Raw genomic sequence first — 16,106 nt, 5'->3', positions numbered from 1 at the left:
TTTTTGGTTGTCACAGCCAAGGGGGAGGTGCCACGGACATCTGGTGGGTAGAGGCCAGGGATGTCGCTGAACCTCTCACAGGGCACGGGCAGCCCCACCGCAAGGGATTACCCAGGGCGACCGTCTCTAGTGCCCGGGTTGAAAATCTCTGGTTAGTGGAATAAATCGTCTGAAGACACGTGTGGCAAACCAAAAGCCTTATGTTCTAGTGTTTGGCTTTACTTTGCATTTTTTGGGTCAGGCAAGCACAGGGTAAACATACTTTACACACAGTGAAAAGTAACTCTTCCTCCCAAAGCGGGTCGTCCCGGCCCCTTGGTGCTCCTCCCCAGGGGCCGTTTCTGCCTCAGGCTCTAACGAATCCTCCCAGGACGGCACACATCCGCTCTATCTGAACCTGGCTTTTTTCACTTGACAGCATAGCTTGGACATGGCTCCACATCCTTGCTTGTGGATCCGTCACAGCATTTAATGGCTTCTTAACATGGGGTGCACACACCAGATCGTGAACTGCAAGAGGGGAGGAAACCTTTGTTTTACCCACTCATGTATTCTAAGCAGCAGGCTCTCACTGTGACCATCCTCCGTGCACGAGGGTGAGTACATTGGTGGGATCAGGTCCAGCACCGGGCTTGCCGTCCCGGGCATGTGTGTTTGTAACTTGGACAGAGAGATAGGTATTGCCAAATCAAAGGCACTTTTTTTGGTGGGTCTCTCCCACCCCAGTACATTGCAAGAGTTGCAGAAGTAATTCTAAATTCCGGTGTAGGGGGCAGATTGCTAAACAAGGATGCCCTAAAAGCCCCCTCCGTGGGACAGGCACTGGGTGTTCTCAATTTATCACCATCTCTGAAGCACAGCACCTTCCCTGCCAACTACCCGGGCCTTGGGAGGGTGGCCTGCCCCCTGCCGAGAGGGACAACAGCATGGGAGTCCCGGCGGCTATCCACCTGCAGAGTTCTGAGCCATCGGCCGGCCGCTGCCTGGCCAGCAGCCCCCTGGGCAGTGAGAACGGTCATTAGACAGAGGTCAAATGTGACATCAAACATGCACCGAGTCCCACGTGCTGGCCCAACGCCCCCCCTGCAATGTCTCAAGTGTCCTGCTCCCAAGGTGAAGTAGAGGTCATCACTATCCTTGGTGTACCAGTGGAGAACTGCAGCACCCACAGGCCATGTCATCTGCCGAAGGCCCCAGATGTGGGGGTGTCGGGGCCCGGCCGGGCCTGCCTGCGGCACCTGGGTCCCTGGCCGCTGCGCGCCCTGTCCCCCCAGATGGCCAGTTTGGACTGCTGCCATCAAAGGGGCCATTGTGTCGCACCTCCTCCTTCTGGAGCTGTTTCCTCGGGCAGCTAGATGCGTGGGAAATAGGCCCCTTCCCCTTCACCAGGGATTCGCGGAGGCTTCCGTTCACGAGCGCCTGGCAAGTGCCAGGGGCCAGGGGCCAGGCTGAGTCCAGAGGGACCCTGGTGATGGCGCCGCTGTTCCCTGTAGTTCCTCTGGCCTCCACCCCAAGCCCAGCAGCCCCCAGAGGACCGGGCCTGGTCTCACGGGCCGGCACCCACCAGGACCGCAGGAGGAGACTATTGCCTGCGAATCCAAGCAGCTCTGCACGGGAGCCGCACACCCAGCCTGAGCCTGGCACGAACCTGGCCCCCCTGGCCCCGCTCCCGCCTCTCGCGGCCCATGCCCTCCAGCCGCTCATCACCTCCGCTGCCTTCCTTCTCTGTCCTGCCATCCCTTCAGCAATGGGTGTCCCATATCCCTGTGTCTGGAAATAATTTGAAAACTTCTTAGGCTTTTCTGTTGCATTTACTGAGGGCCTGGGACTCTTTCTGCTCATTTATCCTTCAACATTTTTTCCCATGAATTTTATTAACTTTTGTAAAGAAAATACTTGTTTCAACATTTAAAAACCAGAATCTCAGAGCTCCTGGCTGGTTCAGTCGGGGGAGCATGTGACTGGATCTCGGGGTCATGAGTTCGAGCCCCACGCTGCGTGTAAAGATTACTTAACAATAAAATCTTTAAAAGAAGAAAAAGGAAAACAGAATCTTTGCTGGTAATAAAATCCTGGATAAAATAGATTACATGGGCTGTTTTTCTTTTTTTAATCAATAGATTGTTTCTCGCCTTGATTCACCCGACGAAAACTCATGTGTGTTGCCTGCAGTGGAGCTGAGTTGAATGAAAACAGCACGAGCCTTATTATGAAATTACTCTCACCAACATTAAAAATGGACCTGGTTATATAATTTGGGGGTTGGGAAGAATACTTTAAAGATGAAATCAACAGCAAAATCTGTAGGGGAAAAAAAGTTAATAGATGTGCCTACATCAAAAGCAAAACTTCTTCCTATTACAATCCTCCATAAATCCAACATCCGAAAACCAGGAGACCTGGAAAGATCAGAGGGAACAGAGAAGACCATCAAGCAGAGAGGATGCATCTCACACGGAAGCACCGAAATTTCCAGATTGGAAGAGTTTACTGGCATCCAGCACAATGGAGAAAAAGCAAACAGATCCACACAGGAACACAGCCTCCCCACATCTTTACGTGCCAACACTCAGGTACTCGGGTACTTGAGAAAAGTCACGCCAGGAGTTTCCAGAGCAGGGGTAACAGTCACAAAGACCGTGGTCAGAAATGCACAGGATTCTCTCCAGTAACTCCATGAGCAAGAGGCCAGCAGAGCCCTGCCTTCAAAGTTCCCAGGAAAATGGTTTCTGACGTAGAGTTCAGTTCTTGGACTCTCGATCCTGTTGTTAGGATATGAAACATAATGAAAGAGATAACCCCAAATCTGAGTGCAAGGGGATGGGGGCGTTGCTCCTCCGAAAAGTGGGCGAATGCTCTGGGAAGACCCTGGAGAACTGCCTGTAACCGTAGTGGATCACGCAGGAGGCTCGGGGAAGGCCAACACCTGGAGATCCGGCTGCCGGGTGCCCTGGCCACCGGGCCTGCGGACAGCAGGTCCCCTGTGTACCCTGCGTGGGCCCTGCACCCCCCACCCCCAGTCCCACTACGCCGTTTATAGCTGCTCGCTCTGGTAGAATCCGAGTCCTTTTATTCCTGGGCTAACATTGGCTCCTGTACATGGCAGATGCTTTACTGGAATTTTCTAGTTAACCCTCGAGCAGCCTGTGAGGTGAGAGTTAATATCCAGTTCGCAGGTGAGAGGAATAGACCTTATGTCACTGGCATGAGGTCACACAGTAACTGACAGAGCAGGACCCAGATCGGATCTGCGTGCACCCCAGTGCCCGGCTCCAACCGTCTCACCTCCCTGGCCGCACACGCCGAGTTCCGAGAACACACACCGGGTGAGGCTCATCCTCACGGGGGAGGAAGGGAGTGCCGGTCCACGCACACATGAAGCACTTGGCACCTGTCAAATTTGCAAAAGTGTTTGTCTTTTGGTGTTTAATTTGCATATATATCCAGGTAATACTTAAAGAGTCAAATGGTGCTCCACGGAAGCTGGAAAGCCTCCCAACCCGCCCCGACCTCCCCACCACACATGCCCATGGCAGGTTCTGTGGGGGGAGGGGATGCAGCTCCAAGGGGGCTCCTGAGCCAGGCCTGTCCCCGCTGTGGCCCCGCTGTCCCCTGCTTCCCGGACCCTGCGAATCCTGGGGGCTGTCCAGGACCGCTGGGCACATCCTCTCTGCGATCTTCCCAGCACCACAGAGCATGGCGCTCCGGGAGGGCCCGGGCGGCCTTGGCAGGGACTGTGAGGCAGGAGCCCAGAACAGCGCAGCCCGGTGACTCAGCCACCTGTGATCTCTCTGTGGGGGAATTATCCCACCGGGGAAAACACTGGCCACATCACTGGTGAAAAATGATCTATGGAAGTGTTATTTTTCCACTGTCCTAACAATAGCCAAGAGATTGTTTTTAGAAAAGAAAACTAAATGTCCCCAACCTGCAACCCTCTCCCAGCCATGACTGCTTCCTCTTGGGTGGGTCCCGAGTGCAGGTCCTTGGAGATGCCATCAGACAGAGCCACATGGGGTAGACGGGAGGCACCTCAGTTCCCTCCGGGGTCAATGGGGCCCTGCCCCCCACCTCACAGGGGGCCATAGGGGTTGGAGGAGCCGATTCTTGTGACAGTCCCGGCCCTGGGCCTGGACACAGGGGGTGCTCAGCCAAGGAGAGGGACAGTGTCCCCTCCCCCTGTCTCAGCACTGCCCCCTCCCCTGGCTCCATGCGCCCTCCCGCCTTCTCTAGGCCATCCCCCCCATCCTAGTGAATGCACTTTCCAGCCCATGTCCCCCACTGCCCCTCCAGCTCTGCCTGCCTGGGGCCCACAGGGGGTCTCCTCACAACCAGGGCCCACCCCACAAGGTGTGCTCACAATTGCTGAGTCCTGCAGGCCCAGCTCAGAGCTCGGCCCTCCCGCTCTGCCCCACGACCTCTGCCCCCAGCACTGTGTGTCCGCCACTCATTTCCTCCTTCCCTGTGCTCCCCTATGCCCCTTGAGCTCCTGGGGTAGGACTGATGCTGGTCCAGCTCTGTCTCCATCACAACGGTCCCCAAATGCTGGGCCTAGAATAGAATGGGCAATGTCCTGCAGGCTTTCATGCCACGGTCCTTCACCAACCCCCTCCATGTGTCATGCTTTGCTTCTTGATGTGGGTGCTGGTTTCATGGGTGTGTTTGGTCTGTGGAAATCCATCATCTATACACTTACGACGCATGGGCATGTGTGTGGATATTACATTTTACTTAAAAGGTTTTTTTAAATCCTAGGGTGATGAGAGGGAGACTTGAGGTGGGGTGGAGTTGGGGATATAGGTAGAGTGGTCAGGGAGGACTTCTTGGAGGAGGCAACATTTGATCTGAGACCTGTGGCGTAAGAAGGAGCCAGTCTTGGAGCAAACTGGGGAAAGCATTCCAAGCAGAGGGTCTGGCAAGTGCAAAGACCCCCAAGGCAAACAAAGGTTTGGTGCTCTGGAGGGAGGCCCAGGCCCCTTGGTGGATCCCAGTGCTGAGTGGGTTGGGTTAGAGGACTGACTGGTCAGAGAGCAGGCACCAGATCAGGCAGGGCCTGTGGCCAGGTGAGGAGTGAGGATCTTACTCTAAATGGGACAGGAGGTCATGGAGGGTTTTGGTCAGGGGCGTGCTGTGATCTGACTCTCCTTCTGAATGTGGAGGACCTGGGCTGAAACACCCAACAAGTCATACATGAATGAACGAAGACAGCGGGTGCACAGAGAGCTCTTAGAGTATGAGAACTTAGAGACCATTTTACGGAGAAGGAAGCAGGGACTAGAGAGGACTTGCCCCAAATCACACAGCACGTTAGTGGCCAGAGCACAGAGACTAAAACAGGCCACCTGATACACAGTGACACCTCCCACCAGAGGAAGACATCCCTAGGCCCCAGGGTTGCAAGTATGCTCTAATTTTGTAAACTTGCTATCAGATTACTGGTTCATCCAGGGTCCGGCCCAGACTAGAGCAGAGTAATTGGGTTAATTTCCCCCTTTCTGATCACTGGGCAGAGAATCCCACGTGTTGCTGATTCTCCTTCTCCTGGGCAAGGGAGGCAGAGGCCTGGGAGCAGGTCTGGCTGTGGGGACTGATGGCGGGCAGGAGACGTGGGGAAGGCCTGGCCTCTGGGGACCACGGCCCAGCACCTGGTGGCATGCCCTGCCATTGTTCCTGATGAAGGCAGGAAAGAAGGAAAGAGCTAGGGCCAGTGGGGGACTGTCCACCACAGAGAGGAACCTGGGAACAATGGGAAGAAGGAGGGGGGGAGGGGGAGGAGGAGGAGCGGGAGGGGGAGGGTGGAAGGGGAGGGGGCGGAGGAGGGGGGAGGGGAGGGGAGGAAGGGAAGAAGGAGCAAGCCTCCAAGGCAGCCAGAGCCAAGGCCTTTCCCCCATTTGCTGGGCTAATTCTCCCATGACCCCGGCAAGGGGTTATCATCATCTTCCTTTACAGATAGGCGAGGTTAATGGGTCAGCCCCAGGACACATGGCTGGTAAGTGACATAAAGGGGACTATGGTCTCCTCCTCCCCTGGGGGCCCTCCTGTCCTTCAGCCCATCCCACGTTCCTGGAGATTCACCGTCTGTCGTATTTCCCTGTTTTGTTTTATTTGCTGCCCGGTCCCTTGCACGAGCTCGTCTACCGTCTTACCCCCAGCAGAAGACACGGTCCCCGAGCGCGGCTGCACCCCCAGTGCCCAGCAGAGTGCCGGCTGCACACGAGGTGTGCACGAACTACCCGGGGACCCAAGAAGGGGGTGGCTGAGGGGAGGCTTTTCGGAGGGGTGGCATTCGAGTCGCGGCCCGGGTGCTGAGGCGGAGCCAGCCGCGGGGAGATCCGAGGCAGGTCCGGCCCGTGCGCCTGCAGGAAAGCGAGGCAGGTTCACGGAGGTCGGAGACACGGTCCAGGCGGTGGGCGGGGAGACGCCGGCGCACGCCGGACTTGCTCGGGGCACCTTCACGGACACCGGGCCTTAGCCTCTACCCGGACGTCCGGGGTACGGCGTTCGCCTATGGGTTTTGTTTTAAAGCCCCTGTTGAGGGTCCGCCTCGGTCACGAGGCCTTGTCGGCCACAGCAGGGAATCTAATTTTATTCCAACTGCGCGAGGAAGCCACTGGAGGGCGTTAGGCCAAGGGAGTATTGCGAGCAGCGCAAAGCCGCCTCCTCTGAGAAGGCTTCCAGGCTTTCCCTGGTTGGGGGCCCCGACTCCGAGTACGCTCAGCAGGGCGCCGCCCGCGGGTCACCCGTCGGCTTCTCCTCCCCGGGCTGCCCCCGGCTTAGTCGCCTCTCAGTGTCCAGCCCAGCTGCGGCAGCCCTGCCGGCCTTGGGAACGAGGTCCCGGACACGTGAACAGGCCAAAACGGGGTTGGGGACGAGGGGTGCCCACCGCTGCCGCGCGGGGGAAGCACCTTTATCATGAGAGGGGGCTTCGAGGGCGCGGGGCTGGAGGCGGAGGGCCCGGCCTCGCGCAGCGGGACACGGGTACCCGCTTGATTGTTTCCTTGCCGGGAGGCCCGGAGCCCGAGGAATCTCGGAGAGGCAGCCAATAGAAGCACGGCCTGGAGGCCCTGGGGCGGGGCTCGGCTGCGGCCGGCCAATCAACTCTCCGAACGTACTGCCGCGCGGCGCCGCAGGCCCGCCTCTCCCGGCCAGAGGGCGCGGCGGGCGCGCGGACCCCAGAGTGGGCGGAGCGGACGGAGGGGGCGGGCAGAGCAGGCGGAGCGAAACCCGGAGCGGGCGCAGCGGGCCCTGGAGCGGGCGGACGGGGCGCGGACCCCAGGGGGGGCGGAGCGGACGGAGGGGGCGGGCAGAGGGGGACCCCAGACTGAGCGGGGCGGAAGGAGGGGGCGGGAAGAGCGGGCGGTGCGGACCCGGGAGTGGGCGGAGCGGGCCCCGGAGCGGGCGCGGACCCCAGAGTGAGCGTAGCGGACGGAGGGGCGGGCAGAGGGGGTGGAGTGGGCGGAGCGGGGCGGATCCCGGAGTGGGTGCGGCGGGTGCAGCTGGCCCTGGAGGGGGCGCGGACCCCAGAGGGGGCGGGGCGGGTGCAGTGGGAGGGGGCCCCGCCGTCTAGGCAGCTCAGGGCGGCGGACCGAGAGTGCCCAGCTGGGCCCCGCAACCGCGACGGCCCGCAGGTGGCGGGGCGGGCGCGGCGGGCGCGGCAGGCGCGGCGCTAGCTCTGCGTGCTCTCGGCGGGCGCCCCCTCCACCGTCCCGGCCGTGCGTACCGCGGGGCGGGTCCGGGCGCCGCTCCAGCCGCGTGTGCCCGACCGCATGCCCCTCGGCCTCGTGGCCACAGCTCTGCAGGAGGTGCGGACGCTGCCCGTCTACACCGTGAGCGGCTGTTGGAGTGGGCAGGGCAGACGGAGCTGGCTCCGCCGCCAGCTTGGTCAGCACCTCCATAACGTGGGGGCTCCGCCGGGCCGCCAGCAGAGTCCGAGCGCCGGTAGCACGCAGGCTGGGGCAGGGGCGACAGCAGCAGGTGCCCAGCGTGGCCCGCGGCAGCACGAAGGCGGCGGTGAACACCCGCGGACGGCGGAGGGCCGGCCAGCGGGCCCGGGGCGCGGAGGGGGGCGGGGAAGCGCGGCGGGCACAGGCGTGTGCCCCCCACGCTGGCCCGGCGGGCGGAAGCAGGCGGCAGCCCCGGGAAGACGTCGCTGGCGCGGGTGGAGGGCGTGTGAGCGTCCGCACCCCCACAGTGCCGTGTGGCGGAGAGGCGTGAGGACACCCTCAGACTCCAGACGTCCCCCCGGGTGGACGACGGTGTGAAGCCGTCACCCCGGTGCTGGGAGTAGGGAGAGTGGGTGGCTGGAAGAGCACCATCAGCGTGCCCGGGTGGCCCACTGTCCCGGCGCCGCTGCCAAATCCCTCCCCAGCCCCCGGCCAAGATGGCAGCACGCTCCCCTGCACCCGGACCCTGAGCCGCCCAGCCGGTCCCCGGCACTTTGTCTTTGCTCCTCAGCCGCTTTGTCTTTCCCGTCCAGGGGCCCCCTCCGTTGCCTCCCGGGAGGCCTCCAGGTGCTGGGAGCCCAGCAGAAGGGTTCTAGACCTTGCCTCGATGCCCGCCCGCTCCCTGCGGAAGCTTCTGGGGCCCTCTGCTCGTTTGCCAGAGCCCTTTCTCTGCCTCTGTTGTGGCTCCGGGTCTCTCTGTGCCGCCGGCCCCCTGCAGTGTATCTGAGCGCCACGCGTGGTCTTCCTTCCCCAGGTGGGGGCGGGCAGGAGCCCGCAGAGCAGGGGGCCGGGCCTGGGAGCGGGTCCCTGTGGGCCATGTCTTCAAGCTGACAGCCCTCCTTGAAAGCACGTGCTTTGAGGACCGAGCCCCCAACGAGGCCAGCTAAGTGGGCCCCCAGGCCCTGGGGGCGCAGCCTTATTTGGAAACAGGGTCCCTGCAGGTTGATGGGGTTAAGGTTGGGCTTGGTCCTAAATCCCACGGCCGGTGTCCTCATAAGAAGGCCCCATGAAGACAGAGATGCACAGGGCCGAGAGGAGCAATGAAGATGGAAGCAGAGCTGGGACATCACCCAAGCACTGCGGGCATCGTCAGGAGCTGGAGGTGGTGGGAGGGCTCTTCCCCAGGGAGCGTGCCCTGCCCGCACCCCTGTCTCAGACCTGTGGCCTCCAGACCTGAGAGAAGAGAGCACTGTTGTCCTGAGCCACCCACTTGTGCTGGTTTGTGCGGCCGGCAGCGCTGGGGGGCTAACCCAGATGTCCTGTGGGCCGGCCTCCTGGCTGAAGTCCGCAGCCCCCACGCCTTCCTGCCAGCAACCTGCGGCCCAGCGGCTGGGCAGGTAGGACGTGTGGGACTGAGCCACAGGATCGAACCAGGAACCACACTGGAGGTTCGGGCTCAGGGAAACACGGGTACAGTGGTGGCGGCGGGGCACGGAGGCTCTGAGCCTAGGGCAGGTCATGTGACCTCCAGGGGCCTCCACCGCCCTCACCTGGAAGCGAGTCCTAGTGGTCCACTTACTAGTGTTTTCATTCTCCTGGTGGGGATCAACTCACATCCAGCAGACGTTTCCTGCAGGCTGGCTGTGTGTCAGGCCCTGCGCCAGCCGGGGGGACAAGGACGCGCATACGCATGCACACGCACACACACACACACACGCTATTTATGCCCAGAGATTGTCAGATGGGATTTGAAAAACAACCCCACAGTCTAGCTCTATTCTGTTTGCACGGACTCACCTAATCACAAGGGCACAAACAGGCCGCAAGCTAAAAGGATGGGGACTGGGAAACCTGAGCCTGAGCGAACAGGGATGGTGGGGCTTTGCTAACGTCAGAGGAAGGCGTCCACAGGCGTGAAGGCATCGTGATGGGGAGAGCAGCTCAGGGTAGGACAATACGAAGTAACAATTCTCCAGCAAGATGCTTGGAAACGTTCAGCTTATATTCACAAAATGGAAGAGCCTCAAATTATGTAATGCAAAAAAGACCAATACAATTACCTGAGCAAAGGACAAATCCTTGATCGTGGTGGCAGGTTTTTAACACACCTCTCAGTAACCGAGAGCTCAGCAGATTAAAAATCGGGGTACAGAAAATCTCAACGACGCCATTAACAAGCTCGATCAAAGGATAAGTGTAAAACCCTGCAGCCAACAGAGAATACACATTCCTTCAAGTGTTCAGGGAATTAACTGTGTAAAGATTGACCATGAACAGCCACAGAAGACTTAAACAGAACTAATGAACTCCCGTTATGCAGACCTCCAGCCTCTGATCACAATCCAGTAACAATAACGAAACAAAATCCCACATGTTGGAGAAAAACCTTATAAATGATGCAAAAAATAAACCACAATGGAAATTAGGACACATTCAAAACTGAATAATGGAAATGCTACCAGCTTACATGTCCTGAGTGTCTGCTGTGAGTCAGGCCTGTTCTAGATGCTTCTTACCTCCGCATCCCCATTTCCCAGGTGAGAGAAACGAGGTAAGGCCTGGCTGAGAAAATCGTGCAGGGTTCCTGGGAGGCTAAGTGGCAGAGCCAGAAGCCAGAGCTGGCCTGGATGGAGGTCAAGTTCAGAACTCCATGTCAAAACCCACCGGAGAGGAAGTGGCTGCTAGACCAGTCCTACCCGCGGGAGAGGCAACCAGGTGGCAGGTGCCCCGTCAGGAGCTGTCATTCCGCCTTGGGGGCCTCACCCACCACCCCCTGCAGCTCCTTAGTAGGAGCTCCATCCCCCACGTTATTCCACCGGCACTAGGCCCTGCCTGGCCTTTCCCACCTCTCCTCCCTGGCTCACTCAGTGCCTCGTGACCCCCCTCCCAGCCCCATCCTTCCCCGACATCAAGGCCCACCTCAAAGGAGCCGTTCTGGAGCCCTCCCACCGTGTGGGGTTCCCCGGGGCCATAAACTGCAAAGCTGATGCTGCCACCCCTCTGGGTCCCTGCTGCCTGGCGGTGCTCCCGCAAACTTCTCCAAGGACATATTTTGAAGGGCTCTGCATTCAGTTGGGAGGGAAGCGTTCCTAAAGCCTTGAGTTTTATCTTCAAAATTCATCCAGTTTGCAGTCTGTTCCGTGTTTATTTTATAATAAAAGCATCTTCATCCTCAAGTGACAGACTTAGAAAATGCTCCAAATATCCACTGTGTAGCACTGTAGAGAACCCCATGTGAGAAGCAGGCACTTGCAGGGTAGAGCCCCAAATCCCCTGCCTCCACATGGGCTCCCTGTCCAGCCTTCTCTGGACCCAGACCCTGCCCAGACCCGCTCCTGCCGTTCCCTCTGCCTGGGGGGCCGGCCCCGCAACATGGGGGGACCCAGACCCTGCCCAGACCCGCTCCTGCCATTCCCTCTGCCTGGGGGGGCCAGCCCCACCACATGGGGGGACCCAGACCCTGCACAGACCCGTTCCTGCTGTTCCCTCTGCCTGGGGGCAGGCCCCGCGACATGGGGGGTCTGCCTGTGCTCCCACCACCCTCACTCATTCTGTGCCGTGATGCTCCGTTGTCCTGGCTGCCAGGTCCCTGGACTCTCAGCTTCCTGGTCTGAACCCCCTTTCCCTTCCATGCCCGCCCTCTGTCAATGCGTCTTCAGCTACCTCTTCTAAAGCGCTCAGGGACCACAGACAGTGGGTTGGACCTGACAAATGTCATGCACGTCCCCGGTTTATGCACTGATAAGTCACACAGTCCAGCCGCCCAATGTTTCGGCTTCCCCCACGTTCTGGGGACCTGGAGGGCACCTGCCACAGGGTGTCCGTGGTTTGTTCCCTTGTGGCCTGACACCCCCCCTGGGCTGAGCAGGAGCCTCCTGAAGCCAGAGACCCACCTCCCTGCTCTGGGTGTTGGGCCAGGAGGGCGTTGAAGACTCCGGCTGAACAGCAAATGAGCATGGCCCCACCCTGACCTTTCCACCTAAGTTTCTCAGCTCTTAAGTCGCTGGTTAAAGTGCCAAGTAAACCGGGATCCCACTTTCAACTCCCTGGGGGTGGATGGGATCCATTTCAAATGCGGCTGTTGTGCTGAGCTTGCATAATCACCTCCTAGCTCACACACTAGATGAATGTGGGGGGCGCTCCTGCAGGGGGTCCAACTGACTCCATGGGTTATCACAGTTGATGCTCCGCACAGTTGATGAACCGCGGAGGTTCGAGCCAAGCCCCCTGCTTTAGAGATGGGGAGACTGACGTTAAGCGTCTGCCTTCGGCTCAGGTCATGATCCCGGGGTCCTGGGATCGAGTCCCACATCGGGCTCCCTGCTCTGCGGGAAGCCTGCTTCTCCCTCTCCCACTCCCCCTGCTTGTGTTCCTGCTCTCTCTATGTCTCTCTGTCAAAAAAATAAATAAAATCTTTAAAAAAATAAAAAATAAAAATAAATTAAAATAATAAAAAAATAGAGATGGGGAGACTGAGGCCCGGGGAGGGGAACCCCACCACAGCCTCTTTCCCTCGGTCTGACGAGGTCCCAGGAGGAAGGCAGGCCAGCCCTGAGGGGTGAGCAACCATGCTGTTGGCCTGAGGCTGGTTTTCTGGCACCTGGGACCTGTTGTGCGGCATGTGGGCAAACCCAGGTGGGGGTCCCCCTGCCCCCCCGGGTCACGGTTTCTCTCTCCTCCCCATCTATAAGGTCTCCCAGACAAGTTCTAGGGGGGGAATGAAACAGGCAGACATAGCTGAGGCCCAGCCTGTCACCTGGACCCTCCAGGCCCCACCGGGCAGTGGGCGGGCTGGTGGCCGGAGCTGCACCGAGGCTCTGATGCCGCCCAGGCCCTGCCTTGCTGGGCGCACGTCCCCCAGATCTCTAGCGTGGCCAGTCTCCGACTTACTCGCTCTCTTGTACAAAAGAGTTTAAAAGCTCTCTTGGAGCTGCTGAACTTCAATCTCCATAAACATTTCTTTTGATAAATGCCAGGATCCACGTCGTGGGTGTTTTGAGAGACTGTTTAGCCACGTGCTGGCACGTTAGGGAGACCCAGACAGCTCTGTCCCTGATTCTCTGTGTAACCTTGAGCAAATCCCCACACCTTTTTTTTTTTTTTAAGATTTTATTTATTTATTTGACAGAGAGAGACACAGCGAGAGAGGGAACACAAGCAGGGGGAGTGGGAGAGGGAGAAGCAGGCTTCCCGCCGAGCAGGGAGCCCGATGCGGGGCTCGATCCCAGGACCCTGGGATCATGACCTGAGCCGAGGGCAGACGCTTAACTGACTGAGCCACCCAGGCGCCCCTCAGATTTTTTTTAAAGATTTTATTTATTTATTTGAGAGAGAGACAGAGAGTGCATGAGCAGGGGCAGAGGGAGAAGCAGACTCCCCACTGAGCAGGGAGCCCGACATGGGGCTCGATCCCAGGACCCTGAGATCATGACCTGAGCCGAAGGCAGATGCTCAACGGACTGAGCCGCCCAGGCGCCCCAAGAATCCTTTCTATGACTGAAGAATATCCCACTGTGTGTGTATATTGTGTTTCGTGTATCTACGGACCTGTTGGGAGACAACTGATGTGGCTGTTGTGAATAATGTCGCAGAACATTGGTGAACCAGAATCTGTTCACGTCTCAGAGATTGTAAAATGGCCCGGTGGGGACCTCTTTCCTCCTTTGTAAAATGAGCAACTGGGTGACTGCCTCCTCTAAGAGTCTGTGAAATGTATCGGCTTCCAAAAAAACGAAGGGGGAGGTGAGGGTGGGGTCAAAGGTCATCCGACCCTCCGGAAGGACAGGGCCTGTCAGGGCCCAGGGCGCCATGCGCGCAGTCCTCCCGGAGGACACATGGTGGACACAGCTGCAGCCCTGGGGACGGGGGCTGGACCTGGAGGGGATGTCTTGGGTGGAGCAGTGCCGGGCGTCTGCTCTCAGCCTTGGTGGCGGGACCCCCAGCCCTCAGCTGACCCCCCCCGCGCCTGGGATGGCAGGGGGGCAGGGAGGCCTGGCCCACCACCCAACCGGTCCTGGGGGGTCCAGGGACTGAACGAGCCCAGGGCAGAGGGTGGGGACCGGCAGCCTGAGGGTTGGACGTTGCCCACGGGCGGGTTTTGTTCAGGGGCTTGGTGCTGGCTGCCCGGGAGCCTGGGTGGCTCAGTGGGTTGAGCGCTGGGCTCTTGACTTTGGCTCAGGTCCTGGTCCCGGGGTCCCGGGGTCCCACTTGGGGCTCAGCGGGGAGCCCGCCAGACGCCAGCGCCCGCTGCCCCTCCCCCGCACATGCACACAGGCACTCTCTCGCTAAAATTAAGAAAAACCCTTAGTTGCCAACATTTAAAAAATCAGGAGTTTTTAGTTAAAATCCAGATTTGTGATCCCTTTTTAACTACAGTCAGAGGAGCTGGTGGGCTGGCCCGCGGGCCCTTCAGATCCAGCCTCACAAGCGTCCATCCCCGGCCCCTCGTCTGCCTGCCCCATGGTGCCCGTTCAGCTCTCCTTAAATCCCTTGTCAGCCCGCCTTCCTGAGCTCCAGAAAGTGAAAGGTCAGAAGTGAGGTGCTGGGGCGGGCTGCCTCATCCGTGTTCCAGCTCTATTATTCATTAGCTGTGTGCCCTTGAGCAAGTGACTCAACCACTCTGTGCCCCAGTGCCCTTATCCCTAGGATGGTAACACAACACTTTCCTCCCAGGGCGGTTGTGCGGCTTCAGTGGATACACACACACACACACACACACACACACACACACACACGCACAGCACTTAGGCAAGTGGCCAGGTCGTGGGCAATGAGGGCACGAGAGCAAGTGGCCGCGAGGGTGCTGAGCCCCGGCCCGCAGCACAGACGAGCCGGAGGCCAGCCCTGCTCTTGTTAGCTGTGTGGTCTCCCACAGGCCATGCATCCAGCCAGGCTGACGGTGCTTCTGGTCCTCGGAGACCCCACGAGCCCCACAGTCATTACCGTGAAGTGCCCGCTGAACGCTCTTGGCGCTGGTCCACAGCACTCCCCAGCCCCACGGCCCACCCCTTGCAGAGCTGGCCAGTGGACACTGATCCCACAGGCTGGGAGATTGAGCTGAAAAGAACAAAGAGGCTCTGCTGGGCTCACAATGGCACCATTGTGAGCACACGGGGCTCACAGTTTCCTTTCTGTCCTCAACCTGCACAGATGCCCTGGAGGGCCCGGGTGGGAAGGCTTGGGAGCCCTCCCAGAGTTCTGCCTGCTGTCCCAGAGGTCAGAGAGGAGGCACAGCCCGCAGGACCCCGGTGTGTGTGTGGGGTCTCCTTGTTATGCGGATGAAAAATCTGGGGCCCAGAGTGGGAGAGATACTTGCCTGACGTCACGGAGCAAATGGGGGGGGGGTTGCAGAAGCAGGAGGCCCCTCTGCTCCAGGCCTTACCTCCCCTGGGGCTGTTAGAGACTTAGACTTTAGACATTTGACCTTTTATCCAAATGAAGTTGTATATTCTGTCACTAAACACACTGACAAGATGTAAAAAAGTAAACATTTATCTTGCAACTTAAATATTTAGAATATATCTAAACTCGTATCCTGTTTTGGCATTTTTCCCCTTCTTTTTAAAATAATAGCTTATTGAGATATAATTTACATACTATAAAATTCATTTTTTTCTTCCTTAGAGGGAAGGGGCTGAGGGAGAGGGAAAGAGAGAACCCCAAGCAGGCCCCAGACCTGAACACTGGGTACAGGTTTTGTGGGGACATGTTTTCGTTTCCCTTGGGTCCATGCTAGGGGTGGCCCTGCCGGGCTAGAGGGTAACTCTGGGCGCGACCTTCTGGGGACCTGCCTGCCGTTCTCCAGCTCCGCGGCCAGGTTCCATTCCCGCCAAGCGTGTAGGAGGGTCCCTGTTCCTGTCCTTCCTCACCAATGCTCTTGGCATCTATTGGCTTCCCGACAGCCTTTGGGGAGTTTGGCAGCAGCGTGGCCCTGCCTGACCGCCAGGCCACCCCGCCCCACCCCCACGATGCCCAGGGGTGGCCCTGGGCTGCTCCTTCCCTACGGCAAGCCTGTCTCCTTGATATGAATGAGATCATTGGTGGAGAGCACCTGGCAGGTGGGGGGCACCAGGGGCGGGAAACCAGGTCCTCGTCCTCCCAGACCCACAGCCCAGTGAGGCAGTCAAGTCCCCTGCGGCACACATATCCGTTCATGCAGGCTTCTCTGAAATCCAGCGGGCAGTTTGCAAACCGCAGGCTGTAAGGGTGCCCAGTGGGCATTTG

The sequence above is a fragment of the Neomonachus schauinslandi genome, chromosome 9 (assembly GCF_002201575.2).
Source record: "Neomonachus schauinslandi chromosome 9, ASM220157v2, whole genome shotgun sequence".
Taxonomy (NCBI): domain Eukaryota; kingdom Metazoa; phylum Chordata; class Mammalia; order Carnivora; family Phocidae; genus Neomonachus; species Neomonachus schauinslandi.
The sequence above is the reverse complement of the archived record's forward strand: the minus strand, read 5'-3'. Positions refer to the sequence as shown.